The sequence below is a fragment of the Callorhinus ursinus genome, unplaced genomic scaffold, assembly GCF_003265705.2.
Source record: "Callorhinus ursinus isolate GAN/ISIS: 27379988/994484 unplaced genomic scaffold, GSC_fseal_2.0 scaffold14, whole genome shotgun sequence".
Taxonomy (NCBI): Eukaryota; Metazoa; Chordata; class Mammalia; order Carnivora; family Otariidae; genus Callorhinus; species Callorhinus ursinus.
Genome location: NW_027397076.1, coordinates 3,576,817 through 3,597,597, shown reverse-complemented (window position 1 = coordinate 3,597,597; position 20,781 = coordinate 3,576,817). Strand labels below are relative to the sequence as shown.

The window sequence follows — 20,781 nt, the reverse complement described above, 5'->3', positions numbered from 1 at the left end:
GTTGTGAGCCACAGAAAGCTGGAGCTAGATCTTTCTCACACACATGCACACACACTCGCGCGCGCACACACACACACACACACACACACACACACACAGTACTCTGCAGATTGCCAAACTGGGAACCTGCAACAAGAAAGGCAGTTTCCTCATATGTAAACTGCAAGTAGGACAATCAGCCTCATAGGAGAGTTATAAGGATTATATAAGATACTGTAACTCAAGTCCTTATATAGGGTCTGGCTGCACTGTAACCATTTATTAAAAGGTAATCGTGATAGTGTGGTTAGTGGAACTAACTAATAGGACTTCTAGTTCAGCTTCTGGTACTGCTGCGTATCAGCTTTGTGACCTTGGACAGGGCATCTATCCAACAGGGCTTGTGGGGTTCTCTTCTCTCATCTGAGAAATGGGCTAATAATAATTCACCTCACAGAATGATTCTAAAGTCCGAATGGATAATCACGTGTGTGTAACAGTTCTTTGAGGGGCTCACTCTATGTAGGTACAAAAAACAGGCAGAAGTTTTATTTTTCCCAGTCTTGCTCGCAGCTGGGGTCTTTGTATTCCTTTCCTCTTGGGGAGGACCCCCTTGGTGATATCTTGGACAGATTTAATGACTTTCTAGTCATCTTGGTGATGTGAGCAGTCTTGTTTCAGCATTTAGGACCTAGTTCTGACCCCATGTCTTCATGACCCCAGTTAATGTCAAGCCTTATTAAAAGCTCTGTTCCCTCGATTCCTGGCCCTGGGGCAGATGACTCTCTTTGTGGCCCCAGGAGCATGGAGTGGAGGGCCAGAGAGGGCTCTGGGAAAACTGCCCCACCCTCTTCCCAGAGTTCTCCTGTGTCAATAGTGCTGGGAGGAGGCTAGAGGAGGCAGAGGTATTCTTTTGTGATTGCCTGCAAGAGGGCGGTATCTAGCTTCTCCCCAGTTCTGGCAGGTTCTGTCTAAGGCTAGTGCTGTCTGTTGGAAGTCTCCTTGCAAATGATGTGTGTGTGTGTGTGTGTGTGTGTGTGTGTGTGTGTGTGTTTGGGATGGTGTCACTGATGACTGCTTCCCCTAGTGGGCAGCCCATCACTTGTCCCCCAGTCGTCACTGGGTGAGGGTCACTCAGAGACTTCTGCTCTATTGCTTACCTTGGTATTGGTCCACCCAGGGGAGCCACAGAAATTTCCAAGGTTGTCTTCTGTACCCTCTAAAGGTGATAGAGAACTGGGATGGAGTGGGGTTTCTTCCTAGCCATATCTTACTGCACCATAGATGCTTCCAGCCCTGTGGGTATGACCCAGCCCATCAAGATGCTTATCTTTAGAAATTTTTCAGTGAGTACCAGTCTGTTTCCAAAGACTCCTGGATCGAAGGCTATATACATCAAGCACCCATTTTTCTTTACCATAGTGAAGAGAAGGATGATAAAATTGCTGGGCTGTTTCTAGGCTTCTAGAACATTCTCCAAGAGCTCTTGCACTATAGTATGCTTGGGAACAGTTTGATAGTGCGTCAGTGGATACAAGGATCCTCCACTGGGGAATGGGGAGTCTCTTCTTTTTACAAGCACCCCTAACTTCACAAGAAGTTTTACCTGGCTTAGAAGAGGAAATATCCTCTCTCCACAAATGCTGGATTTTCTTTAAAGCCAGTGATTGTCTTCTCTCTCCAGTTCTCTTATGGGCATTGAGTCCTATGTGAGGAGTGACCAGGTGGTGGTAGATGGAGGTATTTTACCAATCTGGAGCCTCTTCAGCAAGCCCTGCAGGGAAATAGCTGGAAAAAGCAAGGAAGGATTCTCTATTAGCCAGAGGTCTCCAGAGAAATAGAGCCAATAGTATGTGGGAGGTGTGTATGTGTGTGTGTGTGTGTGTATTATTATATGTATATAATAACATATATATAATAATAATTATATATATAATCTATCTATCTATCTATCTATCTATCTATCTATCTATCTATCTATGGAATTGGCCCACACGATTATGGGGGCTGACAAGTTCCCAGATCTGCAGTCGGCAAGCTGGAGACCCAGGAAACACCTTTGAACCAGGAGAGCCAATAGTGTAGTTTCAGTCTGGAGGCCCAGAGGCTTGAGACAAGGGAGAACCACTAGTTCAGTTAGAGTCCAAAGGCAGGAGAAAACAAAAAAAACAAAAGAACCCCCTACAACTTCCCAGTTTGAAGACAGGCAGGCAGGAGGAATCCCCTTTTATTCAGGAGTCAGCCTTTTTTGTTCTATTCAGGTCTTCAACTGATTGGGCAAGGCTCACCCACATTGGGGAGGGCAATCTGCCTTATTCAGTCTATCAGTTCAAAGTTTATCTATTTATAACCTCTACACCCAATGTGGGGCTCGAACTCATGACCCTGAGATCAAGAGTCGCATGCTCTACCATCTGAGCCAGTCTATCAGTTTAAATGTTAAAACTCATTGCAAAATACTGTCACAGAAACCCAGAATATTGTTTGACCAAATATCTGGACACCTCTGTGGCCCAGTCAAGTCGTCACATAAAGTTAACTATCACAACCAAATTGTCCATTTACCAATTTGTCAACTTGGCACCCACATGCCTCTCCTTAAACCATAATCAGTCTCCAGACGAAGACAATTACAAAGTCATAATTCCACCTAACATGGTATAACTGTCCTGCATGCAACCAAAACTACACTGACTCCTTCCCCAGGAGAGGAGATAAATGAGTGATGTTTACTCTTGAGTGATGTTTGCTATTCTCCTTGATATTCCATAACTTAAATACTATGATGTAAAGTTAACAAAACTTAACTATATTATGATATAAAGTCAATTCATCTTATGTTACATGATAAGGGAATAAGAGGGAAGAAAACAAAGATATTTGACACATATACACACACAAACATATTCATTACAAAATAAGGAGGAAATACTCATGACAATTACAGTCCTTGTTTCTTAACTGTTCATGTGGTCATAGCCAGTATTTGTAACTACCTTCTACTACCCATTCCGTATTCCCTTTGCCTTCAGCAAGTACTTCAGCTGGTTGTTCTTTACCTGGTGAGGTGACCCAGAACTTCGTTCTTGAAGGATCTGGACCATTAGTAGTCCTGCCTGAATTAGGTTGTTGTAGTTTTCCATTGGCTTTAACCATAGGGCATGGTAATACTAACAGAGGCCTTAAGGGATCTCCTGATTCTCTTCCTTAACTTCACAGTGAAATAGTAATCCAATTTCCCCTTGGGAGTCAGGACTAACGACCAAGTCAGCACAGTTACTCACTTCTTTATTAATTCAGAGGCATGAGGAGTACAAAGGAGCTGGGTAACTGTCTTAACTTCCAGTTCAGTGGAAGCATTGTGTCTCCTGGTAGAAGCATTCCTCCCTTTGGAACTAAGACCTCTAGGCCAGCAGAGCCTGTGGGAACAGGAGGCAGACATTTTGCTAGTGGGTCACTAGAGGTAATTGGGAACAGTGCCACTCCTATTTCCACCCCTTGATGCCTGGACCCATAAATTCTGGCTATAGGAGAAACGGTACCATCTACTGGACAATGATTCAGAGAATACACAGCCTTCTGAAGAACCTTGCCCCAGCCCTCCAAGGTATTGACGTCTAGCTGGTGCTGTGAGTGAGTCTTCAAAAGGCCATTCCTTTGTTCTATGAAGCCAGCTCCTTCACGGTGGTGGAGAACGTGACAAATCCAATGAATTCCATGAGGATGGATCCATCTCCCCACTTTTTTTGCTGTGAAGTGATTCCATGATAGTGGATAAATAATTCTGTAAGTCTATGGATGGTAGTTTTCGCAGAGGCATTGTGTGCAGGGAAGGCAAATCTGTACCCAGAGTATGTATCTATTCCAGTAAGAACAAAACGCTGCCCCTTCCATGGTGGAAGGTGTCCAGTGTAATCAACCCACCATCCAGTAGCTGGCTGCTCACCCCAGGGAATGGTGTCGTATTAAAGATTCAGTATTAGTCTCTGCGAGTGGCACTCAGCAGTGGCTGTGGCCAGGTTGGCCTGGCTGAGTGGAAGTTCATGTTGCTGAGCCCAGGCATAACCTCCAACCTTGCCACGACGGACACTTTGTTCATGAGCCATTGATGATGACAGGGGTGGCTGGGGAAAGAGGCTGACTGGTATCCAAACATGGGTCGCCCTATCCACTTGATTTTTAAAATCCTCCTCTGCCGGGGTCATCCTTTGGCGAGCATTTACATGGGACATAAATATCTTCATGGTTTTTGCTCATTTGGAGAAGTCGATCTACTCTCTTCCCTGAATTTCCTTGTCACCAGTCATGTTCCTTACAAGTTTCTGACCATCCAGCCATATCATTGGCCACAACCCATGCATTGTTATAAAATCACATGTTTGGCCACTTTTCCTTCTAAGCAAAGTCAACAACCAAGCTCTGCCCACTGAGAGGATTTCCCTTCCCCACCTGTCCTTCAGGGACATCCCAGAAGGGGGCTGGAGTGTTGCAGCTCTCCACCCTCTGGGGATGCCTGTATATCATGCAAAACCATCTATAAACCAGGCCTGAGTCTTTCCCTCTGTCAGCTGATCATGGGGGAACTTCCCAGAAGGCCATAGGTGCAGGCTGGGAGAGAGACGGTGTAGCCTGAGGGGGACCTTGGGCATTTGGGCCACTTCTTCAGGTCACTTAATTGTGTCTTCAGGGCCTGCCTGCATCCTATGATGGACAGCTCCTCTGCATGCCCACCTCTGTGGCTTTGTGTGGCAGATAACACCCAGTGCATGATGAGCAGTTCGGGTCTCCTGGTAACTTGATGGCTCATGGTTAAGTGTTCCATCTCTATTAAGGGAGCAGGCCACAAGCCGTTTCTCAAAAGGAGAATAGTTATCCATGGTAGGATTGTGCTGCAATTCACCCAAAAGGACCTTCCCAAGGCTCCAAACAGCGTCTCTGGCTTCCACTGACATTCAAGCACCCCTGGATCTGCTGGATCGTATGGTCCCAGGTGTCAGAGCGCCTGGCCTGCCCTCCTGGACCCACTGCAGAGCCTTCTCATTCTGGGCCCCTAGCAGCTTTTGCTCTGTGATGCCTTACTAAGGCATTTCTTTCCCCTTAAAAGCATTTCCTTCCTCTTAAAGGCATTTCCTTCCTCCCTCTACCTTTCCATATTGGCTTTAGAGGCTTAGAGAAGTTAGGTAAAGTGCCCCCAAATAAACAGATAAATATATGGTGAATTGCAAAGAAGGAACTTGGAACTAGTCTAATTCCAGAGTCTATGTACTTAACCACTATACTTTGTAGGATATATCACACATTGGTAAACTGCCCCCCACTGAATAATATATGATAAGCATTTTCTCATCATATGTTTCTCATAACATTAAAAATATAAACAAAAAAATAAAACAGAGCGTTTCTCATAACATTAAAAATTCCTCAAAAGCATAATTTTTGTGACTGCTGAATAGTCACTGGCATGACCTTTTTGGCTATTAAAAACAGCATATAGTCAACATCTTTTTGCATGGAATTTTTGTCTGGCTTTCCAATTTATTTAGAGTAATCTTGGAATGAGATTACTGGGTTAAAGAGATGAACATTTCTTAAGGCCAGATTTCTTTCCACAGCGTTCTTGGATTCTTTGTCTTGGGCACTTCTTGGGAAAGAGATGATATGATCTGTGCTGTTAGGCATCACTTCTAAATTTCCAGGTCCTCATGCAGCTCAGGGTATAGCTCCACATACATATGAGGCATGTCGTATAGTTGGGTTGGTTGAAATGGCTGGAATGGAATCACTTGGGGTGCCTTATTTTGCGTGGAGGAAATGAGACCCAGGTGGAAAATGACTGGATAAGAAGCAGGGACAATTCAGTTCAACCAGCTTGATCCATGTAATTAAGGGGGGAAGTGCACATAAAAAGGGACATATGTCCCATGTTAACAGTGGCTGTCTCTGGACAGAAGCCATAGCAGACATGGTTGGTTGGCTGATCCTATGCCCATATTCCAGGCCCCAACCCCCATGCATGATCTCCTTAATCCATCGACAACCTTATTCTCCACTGCCTTCCAGCCAGATGTGAGCATATGACACAGTTCTGTCTAATGAGATGAAAGCAAAGTCTGCTAAGCAGGACTGTCAGCGAAGCAACTGTAGTCTTGATTTTTAAAAAGCCAGATTTAGGGCACCTGGGTGGCTCAGGTCATAATCCAAGTGTCTTGGGATGGAGCCCCACATCAGGCTCCCTGTTCAGCAGGGAGCCTGCTTCTCCCTCTCCCTCTGCCCCTCCCCACCCAGTTCATGCTTTTTCTCTCACTCTGCTGTCTCACTCTCAAATAAATAAATAAAAATCTTAAAAAAAATTTATGCACGTGATGTGATGAGCACTGGGTGTTATATGCAACTGATAAATTATTGAACACTACGTGGAACAAATGATGTACTGTAAGTTGGCTAATTGAATTTAAATTAAAACAAGAACAACAACAATAACAACAAAAAAAAACAAAAAAAAAGAAAGAAAGAAAGAAAAAAAGCCAGATTTAGCTGGCATGCCATTTTCATATCTTTCCCCTTCTTCCTGTCCAGAATGCTATATGATGCCTAAGGATGTGGCAGCCTTCTTGAGACCATTAGGAGCCAAACATGAGGACAAAATCCAACTTGTTAAGGCTGGCAGGATGTTAATATTAACAACTGTAACAACACATGTTGCCTACTGCACTATTCTAGTGGTTTGTTTATATTAAATTATTAATCCTTTCAATAGGCCTGGGAGGTGGGGGCTGTTATTATTATTATTAAAATGACATGTTTTAGAGCAGTTTTAGGTTCATAGCAAAATTGAGGGGGAAGATACAGAGATTTCCCATACATCCCCTGCCCCTACACATGCATAGCTTCCCCCACTATCAAGATTCCTCACCTGAGTTGTACATTTGTTACAATTGATGAGCTTAGATGGACACATCATAATTACCCAAATCCCTAGTTTACTTTAGGGTTCACTCTTGATGTTGTACATTTTATGAATTTAGCCAAATGTATAAATGACATGTATCCATTATTATAATATCATACAGAGTGATTTCACTGCCCTAAAAATTCTCTGTGTTCTGCCTATGCATCTCTTCCCTAACCCCTGGAAACCACTGATCTTTTTATTTTTTCCATAGTTTTTCCTTTTCCAGACTGTCATATATTTGGAATCATGCAGTATGTAGCCTTCTCAGATTGGTTTCTTCCACTTAGTAATACGCATTCAAGATCCCGCCATGTCTTTGCATGGCTTGAGAGTTCATTTCTTTTTAGTACTGAATAATATCTCTTGTTCGAATGTAGCACAGGTTTTTCATCCATTCACTTACTGAAGGACATCTTGGATGCTTCCAAGTTTTGGCAAATATGAATGAACACCTGGTTATAAACATCTGTGTGCAGGTTTTTGTGTGGACATAAGCCTTCAACTCCTTTGCACAGATACCAAGGAGCACGATTATTGGATCGAATGGTAAGAGCATGTTTACTTTGTAAGAAACTACCAAACTGTCTTCCAAAGTGGCCGTACCATTCTGCATTCCTACCAGCAACAAATGAGAGTTCCTGTTGCTCCACATCCTCACCAGAATTTGGTGTTGTTAGTGTTGTGGATTCTGGCCATTTTTTTTTTTTTAAGATTTTATTTATTTATTTGAGAGAGAGAGAGAGAGCACCAGCTGGGTAAGGTGGGGATGGTCAGAGAGAGGGAGAAGTAGGCTCCTCGCTGAGTGTGGAGCCCAACTCGGGGCTCAATCCTGGGACCCTGAGATCATGACCTAAGCCGAAGGCAGACACTTAACTGACTGAGCCACCCAGGCGCCCCAATTCTGGCTATTCTAATGGGTGTTAGAAACATGTCATTATTGTTTTAGTTTGCATTTCCCTGATGACATAGGACATGGAGCATCTTTTCATATGCATGTAACCATCTTTCGTGACATGTCCGGTAAGGCTTTGGCCTATTTTTAAATCAGGTTGTTTGTGGTCTTACTGTTGAGTTTTGAGTTCTTTGCATATTTTGGATAACAGTCCTTTATCAGATGTGCCTTTTGCAGGTATTTTTTCCAGTCCATGGTTTGTCTTCTCATTCTTTTGATATTGTTCTTTGCAGAGCAGAAGTTTTTAATTTTAATGAGGTCCAGCTTATCAATTATTTCTTTCACGAATCGTGTCTTTGGTGTTGTATCTAAAAAGGCATCAGTAAACCCAAGGTCATGTAGGTTTTCTCCTGTTACCTTCCAGGAGCTTTATAGTTTTGAATTTTATATTTAGACTGGTGATCCATTTTGAGTTCATTTTAGTGAAGAATGTAAGGTCTGTCTCTAGAGTCACTGTTTTGCAAGTGGATGTCCAGTTGGTCCAGCACCATTTGTTGAAAAGATTATTTTGCTGGGCGCCTGGGTGGCTCAGTCATTAAGCGTCTGCCTTCGGCTCAGGTCATGATCCCAGGGTCCTGGGATGGAGCCCCTCATCGGGCTCCCTGCTCAGCAGGAAGCCTGCTTCTCCCTCTCCCACTCCCCCTTCTTGTGTTCTCTCTCGCTGTCTCTCTCTGTCAAATAAATAAATAAAATCTTTAAAAAAAAAAAAAAGAAAGAAAAGACTATTTTGCTCCATCGTATTGCCTTTGCTTCTTTGTCAAAGACCAGTTGACTGTATTTATTGTGTGTGGGGGGTCTATTATTTTTATGGCCACTTTACAGACAAGAAGACCGGAGAACTGGAGAGAAGTTAAGTAACTTTCCCAGCATCACACAGTCACAGAGCCAAGATTTAATACTACGAGTTAACAAGAGTAATTGTGCCAGCATCCCTGTACTTAACCATGGTACCACACTCCCTGTCTAGATATATAGGCTCAGTCTGAGTTCTGGTGTCACGTTCGAGCGGTTGCACCTTCCCTGGATCTTATATTGATATTTCTCTGTATGGAAAAATAAATCTCTATTTACTCGTATTTCTTGTCGTGTGTGAAAAATCAACCTCTGTTTGTTTAAGCCACTATTATTCAGATTTTCTACTATAGGTAGCAGAATAAAGTCCTGAAACCCAAGCCATAGTGTAGCTCATCCCCTAAACCACCTTGATGTACCTTTGTAGTACATCACCTTTCCCCCTGTTAGAGTGTTAGCCCAGTGAGCGTGGGGACCACACCCACCTTGTGCAATTCGGTGCCTTAGTACAGTGCCTGTACATATGAGATGCTCAATAAATAAGTTGGAATAAGATTGATAGTGAAGACTGAATAAATAAGTAATCTCCTCTTCCTGCCATACTTAGCTTTGTACTAATTTGCATTCACTGTATATAGGCTAGCAAAGAAAGAGGGCAGGAGTTCTGTATTTTGTGCTCATGTCAGTCTAACCTGGCACTAAAAAAAAAAAAAAAAAAAAAAGAATAAATCATCAAGTCCATGAACTGTCGAGAGGTAAGTGTACTTTCGGGTTTTTGTTTCTCTTGCCATTTTTTGTCCCCTTTCAGCCCTGTCCTGACGTATCAGTTTCCTACTTCCTTTTAATCCCATACCACCTCTCACATCAATTTAGCCTTTTGATTCATGTATCTCATATATGTTCTTTTCTTCTTCCTTGTCTCTCCTTATTTCCCTGGACATACTGCACAGCTCCTCTTCACTTCTGATAGAGTAATTTCTCTAAGGTATAGAGAACTGTTTGCTTCCCTCTAACGTACCCAGCCTGTGCTATCCTCACCACTCATTTCAATTTCCTGGTGTGATTTATCCAGCAATCAGACCAGTGCCCAAAATTGGCTTTGCAGAACGGCTTTTAATGTGTTTGTCTTATTCCTTCAGGGACTGCTTCTGATTATCATACAGAGAAGCTCAGGTCCCCATTTTGCTGATCCTTCACTTGGGCCAGATCAGCCACGTGAGCCATTTCGTTTAATACCAAATTGAGCTATTAATTCCCAGAATAACGTGCAATATGTGGAAGGAGTCCTGTGCCTCTGTCGGCAGGAAGGGATTCTGTTTCTTGCCTGTAATGCAGCGTGCATTTTCTCCCTGTGATGCGCTAGAGAGAGCGCTGGGACACTGGTGAGCTGGAGCCTAGGCTCATCTCAGGGAGACACTGATTTTGAGCAAGTCATTTGCTTCGTTTCCTCCCTGGACCTCAGTTTCCTAACCCTCAGAGGGTTGAACTTCATCAACCCTAAGATATCATCCAGCCTTATAATTTATGATTTTATAAATAATTAATGGAAAAATAACTTCTAAAAATCAATATTACAAAGGCAACCTCAGTCAAATGTTAGGAAAAAGGCTCCAAACTCTTCCCATAAACATTTATTACGATATTAATCACATTCAATATCATAGCTCAAGTTCAGAAAATTGGACTATAAGAACCAAATAGCAGGTAACATCAGAATCCAGAATTCAAAGTTAGATTAATGACGGGAATCAAGAACAAAGGATCAAGTCTAACCAGTGACTTGGGTGGGGTGCAGGGGAAGGAGCTTCTCAGAGGTGAAATGTGTTCCTGCTATTCATGTTCTCCTGTTCCCTGACCCCTGCCTTCCACTGTCCTTCCTCTCCTTCAACAAGCACATTTTTTATATTTGTTATTTAACTTATTTTAATGTTTTTACAGGAAATTTCTAAGATAAGAAAGTATGTATTTTCTTGTTCTCCCATGATCGTATTTAGGTATGCTCAGCCTTCCTGGGCTATAGCATCTAGCCACCAGGCAGCTACAGTTGTGGTCCCAGGTCAACAGGTAAATGAGCTCCTTTTTTTTTTTTTTAAGATTTTATTTATTTGACAGAGAGAGACAGAGCGAGAGAGGGAACACAAGCAGGGGGAGTGGGAGAGGGAGAAGCAGGCTCCCCGCTGAGCAGGGAGCCTGATGCAGGGCTTGATCCCCGGACCCTGGGATCATGACCTGAGCTGAAGGCAGACGCTTAACGAGAGCCACCCAGGCACCTGGCAAATGAGCTCCTGACAGACTGCTGGAAGTTTCCCTCCAGGTGGTGATGCCAATGCGCGGAGCCAGGCAAAACATCATGGATACATAACCACATGACTTATTATCTGCATGGACTCCATCTGAAGTCAATAGGAAAAAAGAGAACATCATTTGGAAACCAGAAGCTCTAACTGCACAAGCTCAATTTAAGCCATTTACACATAACTCACATGAGTTCCCCCTAGTACACAAACCTTTCCCAAACCCCCTCCTTGACTTCCTCCCATGGTGGATCCAGTTAGACCACACAGCTCTTTTTTTTTAAATATTTTATTTTTAAGAGGGAGTGGGGAGGGGGCAGAGGGAGAGGGAGAGAGAGAGAATCTCCAGCAGACTCCCCACTGAGTGCAGAGCCTGATGTGGGGCTCAATCTCATGACCCTGAGATCATGACCTGAGCCAAAATCAAGGGTGGGGCACTTAAGTGACTGAGTCACCCAGGCACCCCCACACATGGCTCTTTGATTTTGCTTGAATGGAATTGCCTCATCACGAAGTAGGGGGTCCCTTAACTGAAATCCAGCTGTTGTGATGGTTAATTTTATGTGCCATGGTTCCCGGATATTTGGTCAAACATTATTTATTCTGGATGTTTCTGTGAAATCGTGTTTTGGACAAGATTAGTATTTAAATTAATGGACTGTGAGTAAAGCAGATTATGCTCCAGAACATGGGTAGGCCTTGTCTAATCAGTTGAAGATCTTAACAGAACAAGACTGTGGGTCCCCAGCAAGAGGGAATTCTGCCAGCAGGTAGCCTTCAGTCTCAAAGTGCAGCTGTTCCTCAGTTCCCAGCCTCCTGGCCTACTCCATCAGATTTTGGATTTGCTAAGCCTCCATAATCATGTGAGCCAACTCTTTAACAGAAATCTCTATTTATATGTGTATATACATCCTATTGGTTCTGTTTCTCTGGAGATCCCTGACTAATACAGATTTCCAGGGCAAGTCTTGTACACAGAAAGCCTCTGGGCAGACAGAAAAAGAAAGCCCCTGGCCTTGAAGTATAAGTGCAGATAACGCAAGATTATGCCAGTGCAGAATTCCAAGTCTTGGAACCAGGACCATTCGCTTAGATGACCTGACTGACTGAGAAGCAGAGTTTCGGCCTTCTATGGTAATATTCGTTGTTTCTAGCCTGCCCTGGCTGAGGGTGGAGGAAACCTCGAGCTGGTGACTCTATGCTCCTCTGATCTGGCAGATATTGCATTCGTGTGGGCTAAGTCTAGGTGCACCTCTCTGAGATAAGAGAGAATGGGGGCCAAGTCCATGGTCCTGCATACTTGTACTATTCATACACTTTCTGCTGCTTCAGGAGTAATGCTGAGGAGAAGGAATTTTTAACTGAGTGTAACCTAACCTAGAACCCAGACCAGACGTTATGGTCTGGCCAAGTACATGTAGTAAAGTTAAGTCCTGCAATTGTCAGTCTCACACGGACTGGCTGCTCCATTTGGTCAAACTCCAGCTGCTCTTGGCTACCTGGTTTTCATGGTCATAGGCTGCAAACATTCTACAGTTTTTGGTTTCCTTCTCCTTATTTTATCTGAATTTCCGCTTGTTTTTATTTGCATTTGTACCCATTGCCTTAAATTCACAGATTCCTTATCTACTCTTTATTCCTGAGTCCACTCCCTTCTCTAATATGATTGATTCTTCCTCTGATCAATGCTGCTCATTCAACAATGCAAAGAAAAACAAACAAACAAACAAAATTACCTGTGATTCTACTGTCCAGGAACAGCCCCTACTAATAGATGGGCCTGGGCAATAAGGTGAATGGCAGTGCCCACTTACTTAGATTGGAAGTGCAAGTTTCAGAGATGGATCTTGGAGGGGTAGAGGAAATTATGAAATCAATTTTGGACAAGCTTGCATTGCCTATTAGATATCTAAGTTTAGAAGGAGAGTAAGCAGTTTGATATAGGAGTCGGGAATTCAGGACAGAAACTCAAGCTGGAGCTAGAACTTGCAAGTCATCATAGTGCATAGAAAGTGCATACAAGGCATTTAAAGTCATGGGCAGGATGAGACCCCCAAGAGAGTATGAAAAGAAAAGAGACCTGAGGACTGCGTTCTGGGCACTACAATGTCCAGAAGTGAAGAGAGTGAGGAGGAACCAGCAAAAGAAGACTAAGAGACAGTGAACTGGGAGGTAGGAGAACAAGAAAGAATCAAGTCTCAGAAGCGAAGTGCAGGGAGAATTTCAAGATGCAAGCCATCAACTGCGTCAAATGCTGCTGTTAAGGTCTAGAAAGATGAGGAATGAACATTGGTCAAATGGACTTGCCAATGTGAAAGTCATTGGTGACTTTGACAAGAACAATTTTGGTGGAGCAGAGCCTGATTAGAGAGGATTCCAGAAAGAATGGGAAGAGAAACTGCTGACAGTGAATTTAGGTAAACCCTTCTAGTAATTTTGCAGAAAAGGGAGAACAGAGGTGGGATGTGGGATGGAGGTGGGTCAAAGGAGGGTATCTTTTTAGATAGAAGAAATATGACACAACATGTTTGAATGCTGCTGGTAACAACAATAATACATTCCATTTGTTAAGGAATGTGTATTTCATTTATGGGTGTACCATAGTTAATCTAATTGATCTTAAATTAGAACACATTTTGTGTCTCCAACTTTTGCTCTTATAATTAAACATCTGCACTACTTCAGGTGCAAGGGAAACCCAACTTGAAAAATAACTGGCCATCCCTGGACCAATAAACGACAATTGGTCAAGGGGGTGTGGGAACTCTCACTGGCCTAGGCTGGGTCAGGTGCCCAGTCCCACTTCCTCCAGTCAGTGGTGGCCAGGGGGTCGGATGGGTGGAAAGATGACATATCAACCATGAGAGAAGGAGAATTTCCACAAAGGTACGTGTGTGTAGTGGTTGTGCTGGACAGATTTCAGAAAAGGTATTTATAACAATATCCCTGGATGCCAATCATTGTTTGCATTTCTAATTATTTCCTTAGGATAAATTCTTGAGTGAAATTCATGGGCCAAAGAAGATGAACCTTTTAAAGGCTCTTGCTAAGCTGTTTGCCAATCTTTGTGCCCAAGCAGTAAGTCTGAGAAAATCATTCCATGCCCCTACCTTATCTCAGCATTGACTACTATAAAAAAAAAAAATCAAGTATTTGAAAAGTGGGAAAAAAACCTCTCGTTGTTATGATTTTAATTTAAAAAACTATCATTGAGCTTAAATTCATGCAAAAATTCTCATTAACCAACATGTGCTTTATAGTCCAGTCATTGGGCTATTTAACATGGCGGAGCTGAAAGGTGCTGACCCTCTGCCCCAGCCACTTCCTGTCACAGCAGCACTGCAGTGGAATGTTTCAGAGACCTGTCTCTCTTCTAGAAGGCTACAGCTTGAATTGTTGGAGACTCCATCCATCCACTTCAGGGTCACAGTGAAGAGTAGAGGCCAAGGAGACGCTTGGGGAGCCTGTCTCGATGTGACTGTAAGTGAATTCCAGCCTGAGCTCGGGATTTCTTTTGTGTCCTCTGTTCACCTCAGTGACTTTTCCTGTCAGCTGAAAGAGAACATGCCTGAGGCCTCGGAAAGCAGCAGCTGATAGCCAGTCAGCCCTGCTCAGTCTCCTCCTTTTTCCCAGGGGCTTTTTCAGATGTCGGTATGATCCATGGGCCCCTTTCCATTCCAGGTACCTCTAGCCCCAACCTCTGAGTCCCTAACACATGAACATTGTTCCCAGACGATCTGCTGTAGTGAGTGAGTTCCTCAGGAATGAAAAATAAGCCTTTATTTCAAAAAGGGGAGAGGAGCAGGGGAAATAAAGGTTCATCTTTAAAATGTAAGTCTGAGGCCTCTGGGAGCTTTTCAAGCTCAGAATTATACAGAAGAGCTCCATCTTTCATCTCACTGCTAAACAGCCCGGACTAGGGTCCTAGGGCACCCCGCCAAAATGTATTTTGATTACTTAATTGTATTTGGGTAAGTCTCGTGATCTCTGTGCATCCAAATTGGTCAAATAAGGAGAATAATGGGTGTCACTCTCTTGGGTGTCATTAATGCCTGTATGAGTGGATTTATAGAGTGTTTGCTTCTAATAGTGAGTTGAGCATTGGATGACTAAGATGTATTGAATGATGTCACCTATTTTCTGGCTTTTTAGCGGGTTAAAAACGAGGGACCTTGAAAAACGTTAGAAAAATTAAATTTCTCCCCAGTATACAGCAGTTCCGGAGTGAGACAGACGCGAGCTCAAATTTCAGTTCTCTCGCTTCCTAGCCGCGTGGACCGGGGGCGGATCCCCTAACCTCTCCTTGCCTCAGGTTTTCACGTATGAAATGGGGACATGAGTTGTAACTGCTTCACGAAGTTGTTAATGTCAATACATATACAATAATAATGCTATTATTACTTAAATTATCAATAGTTAGAGCTAAGGCTCTGGCATGAGCTGGACCATGGTTCAAATGCCAGATCTCCTGTTTATTTAAAATTCCTGTGCCTCAGTTCCCTCATGTGTAAGATGGGTTTAAAAACAAGACCACCTAATCTCACAGGGATGTTGTAGGGATTCAGTGAAATGATGTGAGTAAAATGCATGGTATAGAATGAATGCTCTGTAAACATTAGTTATCTTGCTACTGGTTCCTCTCCTGGGCCCACCTTAAGGTAAGCTTATGAAGCTGGTAAAATATGTCATCTGGGCCCTAGTGCCCACCTGCTTGGCTCTGGCAGGAGCTCCTATCCCTTCAACGCCCCCTCTGCCCCAGATGTCCATCCATTATCACGTTCCTTCCCCACCCCAGACTGAAACCCAGTTCAAGCTCAAGAGAATAAACTTCACTTCTTGAGACATCTCTCTCATGGGTATTTGCAACATAAGCCTTATCTTGAGTGCGAAAACAAGACTCTGGCCACTATCCCAGGGATTTTAGGCATCAGCAACCAGGTGAGTATATTTCTCAAGCAGACGGCTATTTCAGTGCTTTTAATATCGCAGTACTTTGGTGGCAGCTCTTGGAGAAGGCCAGACCCAAACAGAAGAGTAATTCAAAGTCAGGTGTATAAGGTGATGTATCAATTAGGAATTGTGTTCAGCTGCTAATAGCAAGCAGAGACACAACTACAACCAAATAGGGGTTTATTCTTTCACATACAAGAAGCCTGTGGGCAGAAATTTTAAGGAGAGGATAGCATCTCTGTGATAGCATTAGGGATCTGAATGTATTTTCAGCTATGCCAACCTTAGCCTGTGACTTCCATCCTTAAAGTAACTCCATGGGTCCAATATGGCTATTGGAGGTCCAGTCATCACATCTCCTTTCCAAAAGATGAAAAGGAAGGGCAAAGGTTAAAAAAAAAAAAAAAAGCCCCCTCCTGTTGAATTAGTATTCTTCTTTAAGGAGCTTTCCTTTTTTTTTAAAAAGATTTTATTTATTTATTTATTTGAGAGAGAGAGAATGAGAGAGAGAGAGCATGAGAGGGGAGAGGGTCAGAGGGAGAAGCAGACTCCCCGCTGAGCAGGGAGCCTGATGCGGGACTCGATCCCAGGACTCCAGGATCATGACCTGAGCCGAAGGCAGTCGCTTAACCAACTGAGCCACTCCTGAAAGCCCCACCCAAAGATTTGCATGTACATCTCCCTAGTTGCAAACGAGGCTAAGAGAAGTAGACTTTTAGCTGAACACATTATTACCCTGAATAAAATCAGAGTTCTGTTCATGATACAGAAGGCGAGAAAGGATGATGGGTAGGTAACTTTTGTCGCCACCACAGATAATATTTCTTTTAAACCAGCTACCTTCTTTATTTTGTTTTGTTTTTCAGGGCTAAAGGTGGACATAGGCTAATGCACTTGGCAGAGTTAGGTCATCATCAAAAAATAAGTAGTTTTCCCCCAGCTGATTAGTTTTCTTTCAGCCAGATCAAAGGTCTGAATTATAGGAGATGCAAAAAACAAAACAAAACAAAACAAAAAAACTACACTGTAATTTTCTCTCCAAATCCCTAACCATGCCTTTAGCGTCTTCTCCCTTCTCCGTAGCTTCACTGCAATTTGTTTTTTAAGCCTGAAATTGCTCCTATCAACGTCCCTTTTGACTTTCCTAATGGCTAGATTTCAGGGATCCACTTCAGTTCGTCTTTTTCTTGAACTTGCTGTTGCTTTGACACCAGTGACCATGTTGTGGTCTTAAAACCATTGACTCCATGCTGCTCAGTGCTCTTTCAACTCTTTCTTCATTGTCTCCTGGACCCCAGGGTTCTATCCCAACCCCCCTTCTCCTCTTCCTTCAACACACTTACTGAGGAATGTCAGTCACTCCAATGACTATGTGCCATTGCTGCCAAATCTGTATTTCCAACTCAGACTTCTCTCTTGAGATCCTACGTTATATGTTCAGAGGCTCACCAGGCATCTCCACTTGGAAGACTCACAGATAACTCCAACTTAAGCGTCACAACTGAGCTCCTCTTCTTTTCCCTCAGATCTGTTTCTCCCCCTTTTTTTCTGGTGAGAGCACCCCTACCCACTCCAGATGCCCAACGAGAAACTTGGTAATCACCCTTTTCCTTGTCTTCCCTCCCCCACAACCAATCTCAAAATCCTCCTGTTCCAATTTCCTTTCTATCCCTTGCATCTGTCTCCTCCAATTTCCCCTTCTGTTATGTTGGCTCTCATGTGAGTAGTCTCTCTCATGGATTTTGCAATAGCCCCCTTCCTGACTTCTTTCCTTTGTCTCAAATGCATTCTCCCCACTACTGACAGAGTTGGCTTTTTTAATACAAATATGGTTTTGTTGTTTCCCTGATGAAAGTCTTTCTATGGCTTCCACTTAGGCAGAGATAAAATTGAAAATTTTGGCACAACACACAGGGATCTTGATGATATGATCTCTTTTGCTTGTCTTGTCTTGCTTCCTAACATTCTCTCCTGAGTGTTTCACCACCAGACCTATAACCTGAAGTCCTACATTGATCAACTAGTTTAATCCATTCATTAAACAAATATTTATTGACCTGTAATTCTGAGTATGGGAATACAGCAGTGAAGAAAACAAAGTCCCTGCCCTCCTGGGGCTTCCATTTCCAGTGGTGGTGTTGAAAGGCTATAAATAAGTAAATAATATGTCAGGTGATGCTAAGTGTCACAAACAAAAATAAAGAAACCCAGAGAGTGCTGGAGGGCGGTTGCTATTTTAGCAGGGTGGACAGGGAAGACTGCTCTGATGGAGTGACTTTTGAACAGAGACCTGAAAATAATAAGAGGGGGAGCCATGAGAATGTGGGAGGAATGGCATTCTGGGTTGAGGTTGCAGTGATTGCAGAGGCTCTGGGTCGAGAGCGTGTCTGGAAAGAGCAACAAGGAGGCCTGGAGAGTGGGAGTAGAGTGAGCAAGGGGAACAATGGTTGAAGATGGGGTCAGAGAAGTAGAAGGGAAACTGGATCACATAGGATCTTAAGGCCGTAGGAAGATTTGGCTCTGAGTAAGATGAGAAGTCCCTGGAGAGTTTTGAGAAGAAAAGGGACAAGATAAGACGATGGTTTGAAAGGACCTCACCAGGGCAGGTGTGTGAAATACACACTCTAGTGGGCACGTGTGGAAGCAGACATGCCAGATGGAAGACCATGAAAATAATCCAGACAACAGATAATGGCGGCCTGGACAGGGTGGTTACAGCAGAGATGGTGCGAAGGGGTCAGATTCTGGACATAATCTGAAGGTGGAGCTGATAGGATTTGCTGAGGAACCGGATACGGAATATGAGAGGAAGGGCAAGGATGACCCCAAATTTGTGACATATCAGCCAAATGGAATGACATCGCCCCACTACAACCGTGATTATGAAGACTCTGTGGAAATATTGCCAAATAGTTATGATAAGATGTTAAGTGAAAAGAGTAGAATTCAAAACAGCATGTTTCTGATGATTATAAGCCTGTAAATTGCCAACAAAGGGTAATATGCCAAAATAGTAACAATTCTATGATAAATAAATTCTAAAAATTTATCAGCCTTAAATCCAAGGGCAATTCTGGCGAAAGGTTAGTATGCCCTTTTCAGGATTTGGCCATCATGTAACTCCCTAAATTGGCTCTCTTGATCTCAGCGCATAAGAAACAGAATCACAGAATTTAGACATGCACGGGGTCTTGAAGATCACCTGGTACGATCCTCTCCCCTTACAGATGACAGAACCAAAGACCTAAATGTTCCATAAGGTCACACCGCTAATTATGAGCACAACCCAACCAAAAGTGCAGCCTAACTCCTGATCCCCTAGGTCATGTAAATCCTTGCACCTAATTTTATTTTCTGCTTTAAAAATGATCTTGGAAATATGTTTCTTACAGCTTATTGAAACCTTGTTTCTTGGTGATTTATTCAAAAGCACTATACTCACATAGATTTGTTTGCATGCAAAGTATACCCTATTTTCAAAGTTGAGAAGACGTGAAATGTCTTTTTCTCTGCAAAGCCTTGCACAACATGTGAATCCTAATATTAGACCTTCAAATGCAGAAACTTGGTAAATCCCATATGTGCATAACAAATGCTTACTCCACATTTTTTCAGGGTCTCTGATTTATTCAGCAGGGCAAGTTATTAGTAACTCTGTAGTGTTGGGTGAGATAGAATTACCTGTCACAATACATTTGAGTCTGGAAATAAGTGAAGTAAAAAAACTGGGAAAACCCCACAAACCCCACCAAGATCTTACATTTATTAGATTTCCATCAATGTCACATTCCTATTACTAAGGTATTTGGATAAATACTACAGAGGGAATTGGAGAGAAAACCCTCGATAATAAGATTGGTTATAGATACTGCAGGGAGAGAACAATGATTCTTGGAAAGAATGAAGAACCAAATACTCATATAACTGGATTTATGGTATTGAGGTGGTACTAGGTAGTGGATGGGCTGAAACCCAGCCTACCTAGGTCCTAGTCCCGTTCTACTACCAGGATGAACTTAGACAGTTAACTCATATCCATCTCCCCTTCTTCTCTGCTCATAGAACCCCGATTTTTGTGGAGGAGGTAATGTGTTCAGCTAAAAATTCTCTTTTCCAGCCTCCCTTGCACTAGATCATGTGACCCAGTTTTGGCCAAGGACACAGAAGCAAAAGATAGCTGGATATTTACATGGAGGTCAGAAGTTCTTGGAGGGACAGAGAAGACTTGGTGCCTTCCTATGAAGCATTCAGAATCTGGTTCTCTCACCAACATGTTCCATGACAGAGGAAGGGTACCCCACTCAGCTTGAGAGAGGGAAGAGAAAACTGGAAAAGCTTATTGGAGGAGGTGATACTTAAATTGGGTCATGAAGTATCTCTGGTCTTCTGGGCTTCTGTTTCCTTATTTATAAAATGAGAGGATTGAAGTAGATCCACTATTTATGTCTTGAGGTTTAAAAAAGACCTAGTGATTTAAAAAATCCTACTTATAAATACAGAAGAAATTTAAAACAACAAAAGGCACATTTTATTTGGAATAATAAATAGGGCATCTGGAGATACACACACACACACACACAGACACACACACACACTTTTTGGAGGGGGTGGAATGCATAGAAGTCCAACAACTTCACTGAGAAACTACAGCCCAGGGCAAAGAATGAGCTGTATTGTAAACCCATGGTCTTACAAGGTACAGAAGATATTTCTATTAATTTGTTTTTGGACCCAGTTTTTAAAATCATTCTTCCTTGGGCAAAGCTCAAATTGCAAAAATTCTGAACAATAAAAAGAACTACTTTCTTGTTAATAGAGGTGAGAGAGAGTGGAAGGAAGTGAACCTCACCATCTGAGAGAAA

At 42.9% G+C, this 20,781-nt stretch overlaps 1 pseudogene; it reads right to left on the bottom strand.

Moving 5' to 3' along the window:
• Positions 1-2,952: 2,952 nt before the first annotated feature.
• The window catches only part of LOC141374140 (uncharacterized), a 47,068-nt pseudogene continuing 29,239 nt past the window's right edge, over positions 2,953-20,781 (bottom strand).